Raw genomic sequence first — 18,526 nt, forward strand, 5'->3', positions numbered from 1 at the left:
TTCTGAGAACTTTTGGTTTTGGATGAAACACCCTAATATACATTTACATGTAGACAGTTAATTTCAAAGAATTCCAGGAAGCTGTAAAAAAACAATAATTTAAAAACTAGTTCTCGAGATGGAACCACAAATAAAACAACAGAGGCCAAACACGATCGAAGCAAGCCTTGCTTCGCAAAGAGCAACGGCGAGACTGGCCAGCTTCTTTCAAAATCACTTTTTTCTTCCTTTTTCTCCCGCGTGAATCAACGACGCAGGCCAAACACGAATTAAACAGCATTTGACGGACCTTCTTACAAATTTGTACAAATTTCATTCGACTTTTCTTGAATGGTTGAGTTACATAGTGTACCATCCTAGATCTATTTCCCTGGACGAAAATTTCGGATGATGTTTTTAAGACAGTACTAGCCAAAAATACAAGACATTGGTGGGTTTGTATAAAATCACCTAAAATTCAATCGGCATTCTTTTGGGTTTCTATCTATGTAAAAGTTTAATTAAATTGAATTACTGAAAAGTTTTGCCGTGAACTAACATTTTTATTTATTGATCTGATAAATATCACATTTGGGCCACTTATATGTTAACTGCTTTATTTTGAGATTAGATTTTTTTTTTAATTTTTTATTCACTACTAGAATACTCAAAAAAATAATCTCAGAATTAAATTCGGAATGTTGGCACTAATTTAACATGGTCGTGACGAAAAAAAAGACAAGATTTGCTAAGAGATTAAATTACAGATTATTAAAATAATATTCGAAAATCTCAACTTTTGATCAAGATTATTTCAAAACAAGGCCATAGAGTTATCTAAGCCCGATCTCACGCACATTAGCACGCCATTTTAACAAAATTTAACCTCAATCTTTTTCGTGTACGTACACGCAATACATGCGCACGTAGATAACTATATTGAAAATGATATTTCTAGTTTTTGTCTCCCCACCTCCCTTAAACATTTGACCAAAAAATCAGGAAGCAAAAACCTATTATTACTTGAAATTGAATTTTTCTTTGAAAAATCTTGTAAAATCGACTTTTAAATACTCAGAATAAATTGTATTAATATTATTTATATACAGTCCAGACTCGATTATCCGAAGCCTCGATTATCCGAAGTTTCTATTATCCAAAGTTCTATTACCCGATGGTGTGTATGGGACTTCGGATAATCGAAACATGAACAAAAAAATTTTGTTTCGTATTTTTTAATTTTCTTATTTTTAATATCAAATTCGAGTTCTGCGATCTCATTTAAGTGAAATTTTAATGATTGATTGCCTTAAAAATGACCAAATGCATTTTTTTAGTACAGTGGACTCTCTCGTTGTCGATATTGAAGGGACCGTCGAGAGAGGGAGTTATCAAATTATAGAACGGAAAATCAAAGCAATCTTCTTTAAGGGACTGAAAATTTTATTGACAGCTGGAGCAATATTGATATCGAGAAGATCGACAGCCAGAGAGTCCACTGTATTTCGTATCCGCCATTTTGGTCGCCATATTGGATTTAAAAATTCTAAATCATTTTAGAGTAGTCTAGGGATCATATCAAAGCTTAAAAATATTTTTCTGAGGCCTTCGGATAATCGAGTCTGGACTGTTTTTTAATCTTTTTATAATTTTATATTTTGGTGCCACAGATCGATAAAAAACGTAAAAGTGTAGGAAAAAAATATATTTTTAAATTCATCAATATTTAGCAAATTATGGACAGAAGTATAACTGTCATTTTTTTAAACTGAAATTTTGAAAATAAGGCTTGAAATTTGATCTTTTTCAACTTTTCCCCCTTCCCCTCGACTAGAACCGAGGAATAAAAACTCTAAATGAAATTTGCACTGGCCTTATTTCAACCTTATTCTTACAAGTATACGAAATAAAAAAAATACTTGAATCAATTGATTCTTCAGATAATCGAATCACGAGAATTTTTTTTTATTGTCTCATTTTTGATTTTTGAGCCCAAAATTGCTCTCAAATGATTTGAAAACTTCAAATTCAAAAGGATGGCCACCAGAATCGCGGTGATAAAATATTGGGAAAATGCATTTTTCAATATTACAGACTCACCTTTGACTAAAATATGGCCGCAGTTTTCGTTCTTGATTCGATTATCTTCCTAAGATCCGGAGCGTTTGGTACGGTATGTCCACGCATCCTTCCTCCCCTGTAGATTCTGTGGAATGTGATCCGTTCACAGAATCCTCTCTGCGGTAAACACAACGTAGTAGGGCTGGCCGCTTTAATTTTTGTATTACATTTTCGGGTGATCTCGGATGTAATGCAATTATTAATATAGACAAGAAAAGTGCTTGGGGCGTAATCTAATCACAAGACTTTCCAGCATGCTTTCATCGGACTGGCTGCGTTTGTGTTAGATTAGATTAGATTAGATTGATTCGATTATCTTCCTAAGAAACCAGATGATCGAGCATTGGATAATCGAAATTTCGGGCATAATCGAATCTGGACTGTAAATTAAAACTCAAATGTTTAACACTACAGTCTAGAATCGATTATCCGAAATCCTACATAATGAAATATTTCGTATACAGATTCGATTATTTGAAATTGTCGTAAAAAATTACTTCGGATACTCGAATCACGAAAAAATCGAGGCTTGACTGCATTGAGAATATTATTCGGTAATAAAATAGGAATTCGGCTACTCAAATTTGACAAATTTTGGTCATTGAACTCACATTTGACTGAGAAAATAAAAAAAAAAGACATTTTTTTTCGTGTCGATTACCCGTTCTTTTTAATTAAGTTTTGCTTTAAAATCACATATGATCGCATTTCCCAAAGATTAAATTTAATTTGAGTCAAATTAATGATTAATTATTATTGTAAATCAAACCACTTATAAGTCAATTTGCTTAATCGTTTTGAAGTTTTGTATTACAAATTGATGGCTAAGAAATTAAAACTATTTTTTTTATTTGCTATCGTTCACAAAGCATTTACATTTGATTTGTATTTTAATCAATGGTAAAGTTCAAAAGTTTGTCGTTTGATAATGATTTTGAATCAATCTCATCAGCGCAATCAGCAGCTCATTGGCACAACTTTATCAAAAGCAAAAAATGAAACAAAAAGTGTTAAATTCTGTTTGCTACTTTGCAGCCGAATTAAACACACCAGCACCAACGATCAAAGGTGTCCACACACAAACACACCTCAGCCAAACAAATAAACAATCGCCATAACGAGCGCGAAACGCCTCCACATAAAAGGTGGAAAAACAAAACAAGAGCGAGAGAGAGAGAGAGAGAAGAAAGAAAAAAAACGCGAAGTGCAACATTATTCGCTCATTATTATTAAACCCCCATTTTTGCGCTGCCACGGTTGGTGGTGGTGTTGGTTTTGGTCCCTGCTAGTGTGCGTGCCACCACCATCGTCATCATCATCATTGTCGAGCGAGCGCGCGCGGGATCGCTCACTTTGCCTTGAACCGAATTTTGCCGTCTGTGTTCGACGACGACGACGACACAAATCTGCCTTGTTGTGCCAGAGCCGAAGGAAGAAATCGTTTCGGCAACATGAAAAAAGAACGCGCGCGCCCCGTGTTCGAATCCATTTCCGGCAGCCACTTCCGCCCGACAAAAGGGGGCAAAATTGTGCCTTTTGCAGTGCAACATTACACATTTGTGTATTTTGGCTAAATTTCTGATTTGTTCAATTCTGACAAAATTGTTTTAATAAAATTTGTTTACTTGTTTTTGTTTCAGTATTGATATGAAAAATTAGAACATATTACACCAAGTTAATGTATTTTACGGTAGAATCTTTTACTATTTTACTATCACCATAAAAAAATGGGTTGATTCCAATCTGTCAAATTTCCCAACCTCTTCGTTTGTTTACATTTAAAATTTTCTCCAAATTTGCATCTGTCAACGATTACGAAGTCGAATTGGAACACAGCTCAAATCAGGCCAAATTTCAACGATTTGAGGACAAGAACTTAAATCGCTCTGTCGCGCGATAAGAACGCGCCGCCGTGAAGAAAGGTGTGTCTGAGCTGATATGTAAAGCAATTTGGAAACGTAAACACACAGTGCCACTGCTTTGGAACGATTTCGGAACGCTCTAAGCAGCCTGGTGAAGTTCCGCCGAAACGGAACCAAAAGGTACAAAACATAACAGGTATTTAATATCAGCCGGTCGACCACCAAGCAGGCGACGACGACGACGAACTCGGTGGTTCGTTGCTGTCACGGCACTGGATAAGTGAACGGTGGGAATTGGGGAGTATGTGTGAGGTTGTCTGTGTGGGTATGTGCTCACTGTCGCAGATATAGATTTGGTACGCAGTGGCGGGCGGTGGCGATTTTTGGTCAAGTTTTTTTTAATTGATAAAAAGGCTGACATTCTGCTCGGAAAGCTAAACATTTCAAACACTTCGAGTTTGAAATGGGATTAAACCTGTTGATTTTTTTTTTTTTTTTTTCAGAAAAGACACTTTTTTACGATATTGACCATTTTTGCAATTTTTTTTTAAATTTTTTACATGGATCTCTTACGTGACATGATAAACGTTTCTGCAATTAGTAAATACAAGTTTGTTGAAAAACATGCTAATTCCATTAAATGAAATACATGCTAATTCTACGTAAAAAATAAGTGTTTGAACCCATTTGTAATGTTATGGTTGATTTTTAAGATTTTAAGAAAAAGGTCTTTTTCATAGTTCTAATTTTAGAATTCAAAATTATTGACCCTAGTTGCAAAATAGTGGCAGAGACATCGTTGCTAAAGGCTAATAAGGCTGCTACAATTATTAAAAAATAAAATCATTTTAACTGCTAGCAAAGTCGAGAAGTGGACTTAAAAAAAGTTGAATTTGCATCCATGGTTCTAGTACAGTCCAAGCTCGACTATCCAAAGTCCTCGGAAAAAATTTACCTTGAATTTAAATTAATAAAAATGTGTAATTTTTCCACTATTCTGGTGTAATGGCGCTTTTTCAGTCTAAATTGAGGCAAAATTACATCATAAAAGAGGTAATATTCAAACTTTCAACATTACAGCTTCCAAATTTACACAATTTTTTACTGTGATCACTGTAAAAAATTGTATAAATGTGGAAGCTTTAATTTTGGAAGGTTGAATATTACCTCTTTTATGATTTAATTTTACCTCAAATCTGACAGAAAAAGTGACATTACACCACAAAAATGGTTTAATTACACAATAAAAGTGGTAAAATTGCACATTTTCAGAGGTAAAATTACACCTTTTCTCTGACATAAAATATGTACCCCTTCCCAGATGAAATATTACCTAATATTAATAATATTAATATTACTTTTTAATATTAATAACTTCGACACTAAATATAAAAAAAAACTTTTTAAAAAATATCGTTACTCCGGTTACAGATTTTGCACTTCCGAAAAATCTTTCTTAAGCGATGCGAAATTTTTTGTAAGAAATCGATAGTGACATAAAGTGTTATTATCCGTAAGTTTAAAAACCTAAACGAATTTTTCGTGCATGATGAGATATAATACCAGCAATTCCACGGTGATGAGAGATAATACCAGCAATTCCACGTCAAACCTGCAGGATCCAGATCAAAAGTTCTCCGATTTGGCCCAAATTTGTTTTTTTGGCGATATAGAATGTTCAAAAAATGTTTTTTATCGATTTTCGCAAAAAAACAAATTTTTCAAAATATCTTATGTCCGAAACGGCTGAATGAATAAAAACGTGGCGAGCCACGTAACAAAAGAAAGATGATTACTAGTCTATAATTTTCGTATGATCATAAGAGTAATTTTCTCATCATTAACTAAAAAAAATATATTTTTTTTTAAATTCAAGTCTCGGAACCAAATAGCTTATAGCTGAAAACATTTTTTTTAATTATTTTTCAGGATGTTTTAAACGGTAAATATCCGTAAGATTCCAAGATATGAGTTTTTTGAAAAAATAATCTGAAAATTATAATAATAAAAAATATGAAAATTCGGTTATTGAACATAAAACGCCATGCGTACCCAGCATTTTTGACTGGAAACTCATTTTGATGGAAAATAATGGTACTATTATTTCGATTCATATACCAAAATCATTTTTTTATAAAAGCTCGATCGTCGAATTCTGTTAATCAATATTCAATATTTTTGGATATGTTATGTAAAACATTATGGTAATACATCAAAAAATATATTTCGTCCAGAGACCATCAAATAAGCAAATATAGTTTCAAATTGATCTATGAGAGTAGACAGCTATGTTCTGAATTGTGTTAGTATTTTTCATTGAATGTAATACCCTTTTTTTAACGCGGTGAGCTAAAATAGCTTTAGAAAAAATCTAGAGTAAATTTTCAAAACAACCTATGAGTCATGGATTTCCTGTGCAGATAAGACCTTTTAAAAATTTAATCTATAAATGTAAAAAACGCAATTTTTTGGACCACTCTCATTCGGATAGGACCAAGGATGCCAAATGTATGCCAAATCTGAACATTTTTGATCTGAATCATGCTAATATGATTTGAAATCGTTCAATTCACGCTATATTTAATTATTGAATAGAGAGCATGGAAATAATCGACCATATGGTTTATTTGTTGTCTCCAAATATTTTGTGTGTATTGATTTTCAATTTACAGTCCAGACTCGATTATCCGATGCCTCAATTATCCAAAGTTTCGATTATCCGAAGGTTTGAATGGAACTTCAGATAATCAGATCGCGATAAGAAATGTGTTTTCGCATTTATTTTTTTACTGTATTTAAGTTAATTAATCGTGCAACAAATGAACTAAAATAAATATAGCAATACATTTAATAAAAATGTGTTGCTTTATTGTTTTTTTATTTACATTGGTATGTCATTTCGAAATTATTTGAAAAATTCAGAAAAGCACACTTTTTGATAAAATCAATAAAACAAGAATGTATGCAAATGACATTGAAATTTGGTTCGTCATAATTAAATTAAAATAAAGATTGTTTGACAAAAAGGTGCCATCCAGAAATGATGTAACATTTTTTTCGAGGATTTAAGATCTCCCTCTTAGCCTCCAATATATAATTGATTCTTTCCTCCAACCTCCAATATATAATTGATTCTTTCCCTCCTTTCCCCTTAAATGAAACGTCATGAAAGGCGTCTAAGAGTTTTCTGAGTTTCACTCAATTTTCTCATGAAATTAGTCAATGTAAATAAATAAAATTTTTAATAAATATTCTGATCGCTATGATATTTTTTTCACCTTTCTCAACGTTAAAAATAAGAATAATGTAATGAAAACGTTTCAATGTACTAACATGTTTTCTAACTTTTCTTATTTCAAAACTGATAAATTTGACCATAGAACGGAAAAAACCAAACATTGGGCAAGAGAATATTTTTGAGAATTCATAGGTAATTGAAAACTTTACTCAATTTTGTGTTAAAATTGTATGATTTTTTAGATTTGTGCCAATATTGGACTATTTATTTACGTTTATATTACTAAAGCACACACCAACCACTACGTTTAACAAACAATTGCATAATTAAAATGCATTTGACATTGCACGTCACTGGCACCGGTGAAACATCTGGTCTGGTCGGGTGTATTAAGGGGCTTATGTGCCTGGTATAGGCACCACACTGAACCTGGGGGAAGACCAGCGCAGAGCTTGCAAGCTGCTGAAGAAGGAGAATCATTTTGTTGCAAAAAAAAAGATATTTACGAAGATCGAAAAAGAGCACTCAATAGCCACACTAGAACATTAGCAGTGGTCGATTCTGCTGCGATTGGCCTTGCTTGAAAATGTAACGTTCAGGGCAAGGTTAGAATAAGAATTTTGAAAATAAAAAAAAATGAAAATCATAAAATTCAGTTCAGAACTCGTCAAAATTGCGTCGCCCAAAAGCGCTCAGTCCAAAACTTGAACCCGAAAACGGTTCGAACAACCCTCGTCGACCCTGGCCGTTTACCCCCGACCGACTGCATCAACCCAAAAGAGAATAAGCCGATGATGATGATGATGATGATTGTTGTTGCCGTTGCTGCCAACACCGTCATGTGCGGAGTGTAGAATTTTGCCCTTTTTGCAATGTAGATTATATGACGGTGGCTCTGAACAGCAGACACCGACACACAGGCAGAACTCAGTGGTTGTTCAGCAAACGGGTGCGAGCACGAGGCGGTATTTACATACGTCGCACGCTCGTTGACATTCGTCGAACGGAGCAGAGCTGGGCAGCACCAGTCGATGGTGGCATGACAGCCGGGAATAAAAATCGTATTTACACGTGCGATACCAATCGTGAGTCGCATGTGAGTGAGAGAGAGAGAGGCAGTGAGGGGTTTGAGGTATGGTGGGAGGGGGGTATGTGAGCGGCCACTTACGGTTGCTTGCTGACCGTGGCTGACCGCCGGCAGAATCGAAAGGTAGCCGAACAAAGTTATTACATTGTCTTGGGAAATTTGATTAGATAACTGTTACAGAACGAAAATAATGGAATGTCGTAGAGAAGTCTGTAGATTGTGGGTAGACATTTTCTCTGTTTGTTGGATCAGCTTCGCTAGAATTCGCGATGTCTATTTGCTGGATCAGGAAGAGCTGCAGGATTTCAAACTCAGCCAGGGAATTTATCTGCGACATCGCAGAATGACACTCTCGCCGCAGTTCTGCGTCACCTGTAAAAATGAAAAACCTCTTCTAATCGATCAAAACTTGCAAACACATACAATTTTCCAGAAATAAATGGTGAAAACTATACAAAACAAGCCTTATCCGACAAACTTCGTTCTGCCTTTTTTCGTTTGTTGACGTTTTTAACTTTTTTTTCTTATTCAGCCTCCTGTGATCAAAATTTGATTGTACGTAACTTTTTCCATACAATCTGCAGATTTTCCGGAATCGGTTCCAGAGTGGTCAAAGTTTTTTTTTTCAAACTTTTTAGCGTAAGAACTAGAGGTGGGCAAAACCGCTCTTTTTTAGGAGCCGCTCATTTTCGTTCGCTCTTTAAAAAGAACCGCTCTTTTGAACGGCTCTTTCGCTCTTTTTTCAAAATTTGAATGAATAGGGGTTTTTCAAGAATCGTGTGATTTTATAAGTTATTTCACATTGGACTTTTATAAATTTGGCCATACCAAATATTTTTTGAAGTTTATGTCCCTCAACTCTGGCCAAAATCACAAAAAATAAAATAAAAGTAAGACATTTTAATGAAAAAAGAGTTTCAAAATGCATTTTACACTTCCCAGTTGTTTTGCAATCATCAGTTTTTAAAATATCGAAGTATTGATGAACTTTTTTTAAACCGAAAAAAACTTTTGCATTAGGTACTGTGCAATGGAATTTCATCAAAAATAAAATATTTTTGATTGATCCCAATATGCTTTTGAATTGTTTTCAGTGGATAAGACTTCTATTTTCATTAAAATTTGAAAGTTTTTTACTTTAATGAACAATCAGTTGCACACTGAAAAGTTTATTTCATTTTGTTTAGAAAATCGTTTACTTCTGGGATTAATTTTTATAAGCACTGCCATTTTTGAAATTGCATTTTCAATTCTCAAAAACAAATTTAATACTACAATTTTTGAAAATTCAATAAATTATATTTATAACAAAAATCATGCCATATTGAAACAGTTCTTTCAAAAGAGCGGATTTTAAAAAAGAACCGCGGTTCTTTTTTTGTGAGCCACGGTTCGTTCGATCTTTTCAGTGAACCGACTCTTTGAGCGGTTCGCTCTTTTTTTGCCCACCTCTAGTAAGAACCTTCCTTGGACTGATATGAACCCAACGCAACAAAGAGCACCTCGATCCGACGTTCCGTGTTAAATTGATTCGCGTTCGAACATAACCGTCGAAATTTTTTATATATATATATATATAGATAGATAAAACACATACTACTGATTATAAAACAGCTAATTTATCAGTAAGAAAAAAGTCATGCTTGTGCTTGAACAGCTCCTACTTTGTAGATGTAAACAAAGTGGGATCATTCGAAAATCACGTTACGAATTTCCGCTATTCACCCAGGTACTGAACATAGGAATTTCACAAAAATGCCAAACATGCTGAAACGATCCAAAAAATGCTAAATATAATTATCAACGCAAGGAAATGCATTCCAAATTGTTTTCAGTTTAAAAAACTTCTTTTCTCATAGAAATTTTGAATTTTTTTTTTTAATATTGTATTATTTTTATATATTGCTGGAACCTGGGTGCTGAATAGTGGTTCGCAAAACGGACTCAATATTGAACTGTCAAAGTGGAACCAATTTACAGTTCGCCAAAAGTAGAGAGTATTGTTAGCGAACATTAAAATTTGTTTTGTTTGTTTTTGCAGCAATGAAAAATTTGCGGCTTTTAAGACCTGGAGTTGAAGTCAAGAAATCTTAAAAAAGTTGAAGGCGAGATCGTATTTTTTATAAATATTATGAAGTTCGTCGTCGCTCGCAAAAAAGAAAAACACCGATCAAAACTTGAAAACTCACACAATATAACAGCGAAAAAATCGAAAACTAGACAAAATATTACACATACCACTGATTATAAAAAAAGCTCATCTACCAGTAAGAAAAAAGTCATGCTTGTGCTTGAACAGCCTCCTACTTTGTAAATGTAAACAAAGTGGGATCATTCGAAAATCACGTTACGCATTCTCTCTATTCATCACCAAGGCTGGAACTTTGAGGACTTTTTTATATTTTTTTTCAAGTTCACTATTTTGGTTATTTGCTCACTTGTAAAAGTTGCATGGTCTCTTTAAATTTTTCATTATTTCAAATGTTGATTAAAATTTGCAAGCCGCCAGCGAATGTTTACGCATTTTATTCAGCATTTGATAATTTAAAATATCTAATTGCAACCAAGCAAATACAGTCTAGACTCGATTATTCGAAGGCATTGGCAAAATTTTACTTCGGATATAGAAACTTCGGATAAACGAAAAACGAAAAAACATTTTTTCCGTTGTCTTATTTTTGATTGTCGAGCTTAAGTATGACCCTTTACATACTCTAAAGTGATTTTGATTTTATAATCCAAGATGGCGGCCAAAATGGTGGTGATTAGAGGTGGGCAAAACCGCTCTTTTTGGGAGCCGCACATTTTCGCTCGCTTTTCAAAATAATTCGCTCTTTTGAACGCTTCTTGCGCTCTTTTTCAAAATTTTTGTCTATTTTAAAGAATTGTGGGATTTTTTTTTGTTTTTTATTAGACTTAAGGCCGTTGCAAATATTGTTTGAAATTTATGTCCCTCGACTCTGATCAGAGTCAAGGAGGGGGGTGTGGGGGGGGGGGGAATTACGTATCATGGTTTCAACATTTTAATGAAAAACAAGTTCTAAAATGCATTAAACAACTGTCCAGTTGTTTTGCCATAATTAGTTTCCAAAATATCGAAGTATTGACGAAATTTTTTTTTTGCGAAAAATAAAATTTTTGCGATGCTGTACAAGCCCAAACATGCTAAATATGATTATCATTGCAGAAAAATGCTTAGATTGTTAGACCTCTAATTTATGGAAATTTTGAAGTTTTTTTTTGAAAAAATAATTTTGCTCCCTGACATAAACTTTGAAAAATATTTGCAACGGCCTTAATACATTATAAAAAAAGGTATAGACATTTGAAGGTATATGGAAAATAGATTTTAGAACACTCAAACACAAATCTTGAAAAAAAAAATTCTGTCAATTTACGAAATTGCGTTCATTTATGCTTGAACTAAACAAATTGAAAAAGTTCTGCGAACTTTTTTCTACATTTTGCTTTAATCAAAAAGCAAAAGTATTTTCGGGCAAGAGGATATGGCTATTAATTAGTTTTTTGGCAAAAATTTCCAAGTTAAGAATTTTTAAAATGCTCATATTTGTACTCAAGTAATTTTTAAATGTTTGGTTTGGATCAGTTGTGCAAGGAAAGTTTTTTATTTTGTTTAAAAAATCATTCACTTTTAAAGTTTAGTTCATGGAATAGTACATCGTGTACACAATTCTGACAAATTTGACTTTAATTTAATAGCATTGAAACATTTTAAACTTCGTTTTCAATTCTCAAAAACAACTTTTATGCTACAATTTGTTGGAAATACAATTAATATTATCTATAATCTTAAAAATGTACATAGGCTTACACATTATTCTATCTTGGAATGGTTCTATCAAAAGACAGGAGTTCCAAAAAGAATCGTGGATCTTTTTTCGTGAGCCACAGTTTGTTCGCTCTTTTTAGTAAATCGGCTCTTTGAGCGGCTCGCTCTTTTTTTACCCCCCACCGCAAGGGTGAAGAAATGTTGAAAAAATGCATTTTTTAATTTTATAGGCAATCAACCATTCAAATTTGACTGAAATGGGTTCGTAGAATTCGAATTTGATGTTAAAATTTGAAATATTCAAAAAAATACGTGATTCGTGATTCGATTATCCGAAGTCCCATATCGAGGCTTCGGATAATGGAGTCTGGACTGTATAAAAATTTATTATAGACTAATCATTAGAAAACAACATCAAAATCAAAAATTTACCATTGCAAAAAAATATCTCACCAATACGAAATTGAGTTTTCAGGAACATTTTTGTCTCTGCTGTCGGAATTTCTTGTGATAATTTTTAATAACAGAAAAAGTCATTTTTCGAACAAATCTCTGTTTTTATTTTGTGTTATTATGACAGCTAATCTGGGTGTTTTAATAATAAGTCCTAACCTTCTGAAAATAACAGTTTTTTCCACCTGCTCGGGTTATGTCAAGTTCTAACACATTATTAGATACAGTCCAGACTCGATTATCCGAAGGCCTCGAAAAAAATTCACTTGGGATAATCGAATCACGATTTTTTTTTTCACAACCTTTTGTTTGATTGTCGAGTTTAAGTATGACTCCTAAACTTCGCTAGAGTGATTTACATTTTTTTTAATCCACGATGGCGTTGACGAAATATTGAAAAAAATGCATTTTATTATTTGATAAGCAACCAACCATTCAAATTTGACTAAAATGGGGTCGCAGAACTCGAATTTGATGTTTAAAACAAGAAAAAGAAATAAACGAAATTTTTTGTTCGTGATTCGATTATTCGAAGTCCCATACAAACCTTCGGATAATCGAACATCGGTTAATCAAAAGTTCGGATAATCGAGGCTTCGGATAATCGAGTCTGGACTGTATAGATATAGATTGTCGATTCAAATTCTTCATGAATTGCTCGTGGCATAAATTGAATTTCCTAATGGTTTCAACTAATTTTCAAAACAAACTTTGAGTAATTTTTATAACATGAATGTAATAATGTAATAAATGCTTGAAGATTGTAACAATACATATCAACTTAGCGTAAATTCGAATCAACCCAACTCATTCAAAATCATCTTGCGACGCAATCTCACACTTCTTTTTCTGCCTTATTTCCCACCTCTCATGTTCGCCTATCGAAGGCCATCACAGCCGCGTTTCAACCTCGATTTCACTCCATTCATTTGTGATGATGGCTCGAAATAGCTCCGACACAGCACTCTTTGCCGGGGGAAAAAACCCCGCCGAGTTTACCGCCCCAACATTGGTTCGACATTGGTCAGCCGGCACCCACCGAAGCAGTCGTGGCCGAGCGGTTAAGGCGTCTGACTAGAAATCAGATTCCCTCTGGGAGCGTAGGTTCGAATCCTACCGACTGCGGCAGACTTTTTTGGTTGTGCTGGAATGTATTTTCACACAACATGTGTTGTAATAAATTTTTGATTTTACTTTTAGTAACTTCAAGCCAAACTTTAATTTAAAACCGATGAAATTTGTTACAAAATTTCAAAACTCTTTAACACACTCTCTTTTTCATCCAACTCTAACCACGCCGGGGCAGCCTCTTTCAAAGCGCGCTTGATGAGTATTATCGTCGGAAATGTTTGCGAAATCATTTCAATTTGCCCCAGGGCTCGTCTCTTTCCTGCAACGCTGGGGACCGACGGGAAAAGCGTTTTCCCATCATCAGGCTGCGAAACCCCGTCCGAAGTGGTTGTGTGTGGGAAAGATTGGCGAACGGAATGTTTCACATAGGGCAGTGGCAGGTATTTTCGACGCAATTCTATTTTTTACCCTTGATTTCTGTATTGAAGCTGGCTTTAAATCATTTCAAACCACGAATGTGACGACAATAGGTTCCACGTGACGAAAATAGGTCACTCTCCCGAAACATGTTTCGAGACAGGAGGAAACTGGCAAAATCTGCCGCGAGATCCTTGCACAAAATCCACAAAGGAGTGAGTTTCTACTTGATGAGAGAATGAAACGGAGAGAGAAAAAGCTGGGAAAGGAATGGCCCGGAAGGGAGACGAAGAAGAGAGAGAGAGTGAGGAAAAGTCGGAAAAGTTTTCATCCAAAGGACCTTTCTTGCCGTAGCACCTGTCAGCAGCGCTCAGGATTCGTTTCAACTCTGCTCTTCTTGTTGGGAGTCTCTCTCCTTTCGATGGAAGAGCAAAGGGAAGAGAAGTGGTGGTGGTGGCGGTGATGGTTAAATATTCCAACCCTGGTTTCTAGCCCCCACTGGTTTCCCCGTACTGCGTAGAACTCGGAAGGATCGTCGGCTTCTCGGCAGGCAGTGTTCGTCGTCGTACGTGACTACTGTACAGTTTCATCGCATGGTTCGTCGGGTTTCAATTGAGTTTGATTCGCAAATGAGTTTTTTTTTTCGGGGGAAAAACTTTGGAGTCACATTTCCCGGTGGTGAAATGAATCAGAATGGGTTTGAATACGTAATTAAAATAACAGCATCGGTAAATATGATACCGAATTCGTCAGAATGTTTCGAAACTCGACCAAACCTTCAAGGAAAACCAACCTTACCTGAGTATTCGGGCACGTTGAGGAACATTTGCGCCAATTGCAAACAAAAACTCGTGTGCAAATACAGCAAACTGGGCAAATAAGTTCATATGACGGCAGCAGTACCATTAAGTGTAATATAATTTCAAAGTGGGAACTAAGTAGAATCCTAATGTTTCAACTCAACTAGAGTGGTAGGTTTTGGCTAAATTATGTTTTTCTTTTCATGTTTAATGTAATTATATCATGTTGTCCCGGATCGTAAATAAAACCAATTTCAAACTATCGAATTTTTATGAGTAGTATAGCTCAGCAAATATTAGGTTGGTTCAAACTTGTCCAATTTTCCCTAAATTACAGGGCATGATCTTTGTGGTATAAAAAGATTGAATTTATATAATCAGCCGTTTTTTCATTAGATTAGGCTGGTACAAATATTTTTAAAAGTTTTTGTCCCCCCCCCCCCCCCCCCCTTCAAAATTGGCCCGAAAAATCAGGAGGCAAAAAATATTTTTACAATAAACTTCAAAATTTCAATGAAAATTCAAGTGCAACCAGCTGAAATCAAATTAAAATACATTCTTCTGCGTTTTAAATCATTTTTAGCATGTTTGGGTTTATTAAAAATCTTAAGATTTTTGAAAATTTTCGATGCAAAATCTTTTTTCGATACAATTTTTGTTTTTGTCAGATCTTAGATTTTTTGAAAACTAATGATTGCAAAACAACTGAACAAGTGTAAAATCCATTTTAAAACACATTTTTCATTTAAATGTGTAGACTATGGCTTGTTATTTAAATTTTTATATTTTTTTATTTTTTTGCCCCCCCCCCTTGACCTCGGCCAGGGCCGAGGGACAAAAACTTTTTTAAATATTTGCATCGGCCTTATTTGATGTTAAATTAGATTGAATCTGCATTAGCCGAGCACTTGAGCTACATAAATAAGATTTGATCAGATTATAATCTGTCATTTTTGCATGAACAAAAAGTTGGCAATTTTCATATATTGCTTTCCATTCTTCGGCAAAGTTCCAGGGTTTTTAAAAATCTAAAATTTGTTAAAATACTCAAATACTAAACCTATGTGTAAACTTCTCATGTTGGAATTTAGCGGTGCATCAAATTTATTCCGAAAATGAGTTTACAACTCATTTATTTTTTGAAAATTGACTTATATCATGTAATTTTTATCAGCTGTTTATATCTAATAAGGTGATATTTTTTCTTTTTTTAATTACTGTTTTAAATATATTTGTTGCTTGGTACCTGAACGAATTTTGCATTGAACCCGATTTTTAAACAACACACAACACTATTTTTTGCTTTTCCGTTCAGAAACTTCCGTAAAACGGGGTGACTTTGATAGGTTTGAGATTGTTCCGCAAAATGTAGAGTACAAATTAAATTCGTACGGAATGGCATGGAATCATTCTGACCGTGGTAGAGAAGTGTTCAAAGTACTCTTAGATGAAGTTTTCATAAAATTTTAAGAAGTTTAAAAAGTTAGTTAAGAAAATGTTGATATATAGCATTATTTTGATATTCTGAAAGTGTTACGATTTTCTCAATGAACATGATTTCGGAAAATGGAATGCATTTTCGGATTCTTTGGACAATTTTCCACTGGGAGAAAGTAAAATAAGTTTGTAAATAATTTATATTATGTGTTTTTGAAACATAATTCAAAAATCTCCTAATCTCCTAATTTATAGGCATTTTCAGTAGAACAAATGTCATATGAAATGTGAAAACTTTTGATTCTGGCTTCGATGTCAGTTTAGAGTGTAATATGATTTGATTATTTTATAAACAAAACTAGTTTTAACGAATTTTAGGCAAAATTTTGACTTTTTAACAATTTTACCTAAAATTTAAATGTATTTTGTTAATTGCTTATAAACTTAGTTAACTATTTATAAACAATATTTTTTTCTAAAAGCTGTATCAGACACCTTAGTGATGGTACATTTGACGTAAACATAAAATTTGATCACATTAAATCTTATTTTTGCAAGAATAACTATGACTATCAAAGTCACCCCGGAATTCAAAATAAGAATTTTCAATGCATCTTTTTTTTTAAACATTATTGATATTTTTTATCAAAAATAGTGCTTGCACCATGTGTGGCCTACCCTAGTACATGTTTTAAAAATAGTAATCTTAAGACAAACCTTACCAGTTGGAAAATATTTCAAAAATAAATTGAAATCCTACCAATGTCATCCTGGTTTACGGTACTAACTTTTCCTATCACCTTTTAATGACGAAATGGCATACTTTTCAATATTATTTTGATTTTAACGGTGAATTGACTAAACACACTGTTGGACATTTGATTAAAAATTCAATTAACATTTTTCGGAATTGGAAACATTTTGCTGCAAAGCTTATTTTTTCCAGCACTCTTCGTATTTATCTTACTCGGTTTACCACGTTGTATAAATGTACGACTCGTGCTGAAAAAATATTATTTTTGCAACTTGTTGCATAAACTACAATTTGGCCTTTTTGAGACGTTAGCACAAAGTATTTCATCGAATGTTAATTTTGTTTTAGAAAAAATAAAGATTTAGACCAAATTTCAAATAGCTTTGACTTCCGTTTTTTTGTTGTAATATTTGCATCAAGAACAACCTTGCATTCATGCAAAATACAGGTACGTGTATGCATTAAATTATTTTTGCTACATTTTAAAGCTCCCACTAAAAGTGTTTCGATTTTGTTTGAGGACATTGAATGAACTTAGAAATGAAATCGAAATAGCAATTTCAAACAAAGTATTTTTAAATCTTTTTACGAAGCATCAAAATGACCGCCACTAAAGCTTGTGAGTTCTCTTCTCTCGTTCTTATCCTTGTTCACGAACACTCGCCGAAGATTCTTCTGTTTTCTCAGCAATCCGCAATGAAAAAAAAAACGAAAGAGGGAGGGGGGGGGGGGGGGTCTTGGGAACCGACCACACATTACGTCCAGTTAAACTGCGTTGGCAAATTTTGTTTTATAGCGGCTTTTATTTGTTACGTTCTGTTCTTGGTGCTGAGAATCTCGCGAAAGGCAATGAAAATTGTTTGATGAAATTTCTGGAATGATGATTGTAGTCGCTGAGAACTGAAAATTTGATATTTTTAAAACACTGGTTTAAGCTAAAGTTTTTTTTTTATATTTTCCTTTAACGACCCCTTTCAGAGATCAAAAACCTGAGTTTTTATTTTTTTTTCTTGTTGCTCATTTCTTAATCGACCAAATATGATAAAATTATGACGTTCTATATAAACCAATACATATTTGTAGAGACATTTCATTTTGAAGACAAGAATTGGTGTTGCTCACGAGCAAGCATGGGCGTTAGGGAGTTAAACAAACTTTAATATTAGGTAAGTCAGTTTAATACATCTCAAAAATTCAATTCGACTTTGGGACAATCTAGAAATCTGATATGAAATCTTAGAATTCTGGGATATTTAAAAAAATCACGCTTCAGCTTTTGAAAATTAAATGAAAAGATTTACTCCTCTTCATTTTCACCAGAGCCGAGTGACAAATAATGTGAGATGAATTTGTAATAACTTAAATAAAAAAAATTGACCATGTATTGTAAATAGAAACATAACCTGAAAAAAAATAACTTTTCATGAAATGTTTTTATTTTATGTAGGGAAAATCTGAAAGGCTAAGAAAATCTGTTATATGGAAACATCTAATTTGTCGTTTTTCACTATTTAAGC

General features: G+C 33.8%; 1 non-coding gene across 1 annotated transcript; it reads left to right on the forward strand.

The window, feature by feature from the left end:
- The first annotated feature begins 13,573 nt into the window (after nucleotides 1-13,573).
- Trnas-aga lies at nucleotides 13,574-13,655 on the forward strand. Its single transcript has one exon. It is a non-coding gene; the product is annotated as a tRNA-Ser (tRNA).
- Nucleotides 13,656-18,526: the final 4,871 nt, after the last annotated feature.

Source organism: Culex quinquefasciatus, chromosome 3 (assembly GCF_015732765.1).
Source record: "Culex quinquefasciatus strain JHB chromosome 3, VPISU_Cqui_1.0_pri_paternal, whole genome shotgun sequence".
Lineage (NCBI taxonomy): Eukaryota > Metazoa > Arthropoda > Insecta > Diptera > Culicidae > Culex > Culex quinquefasciatus.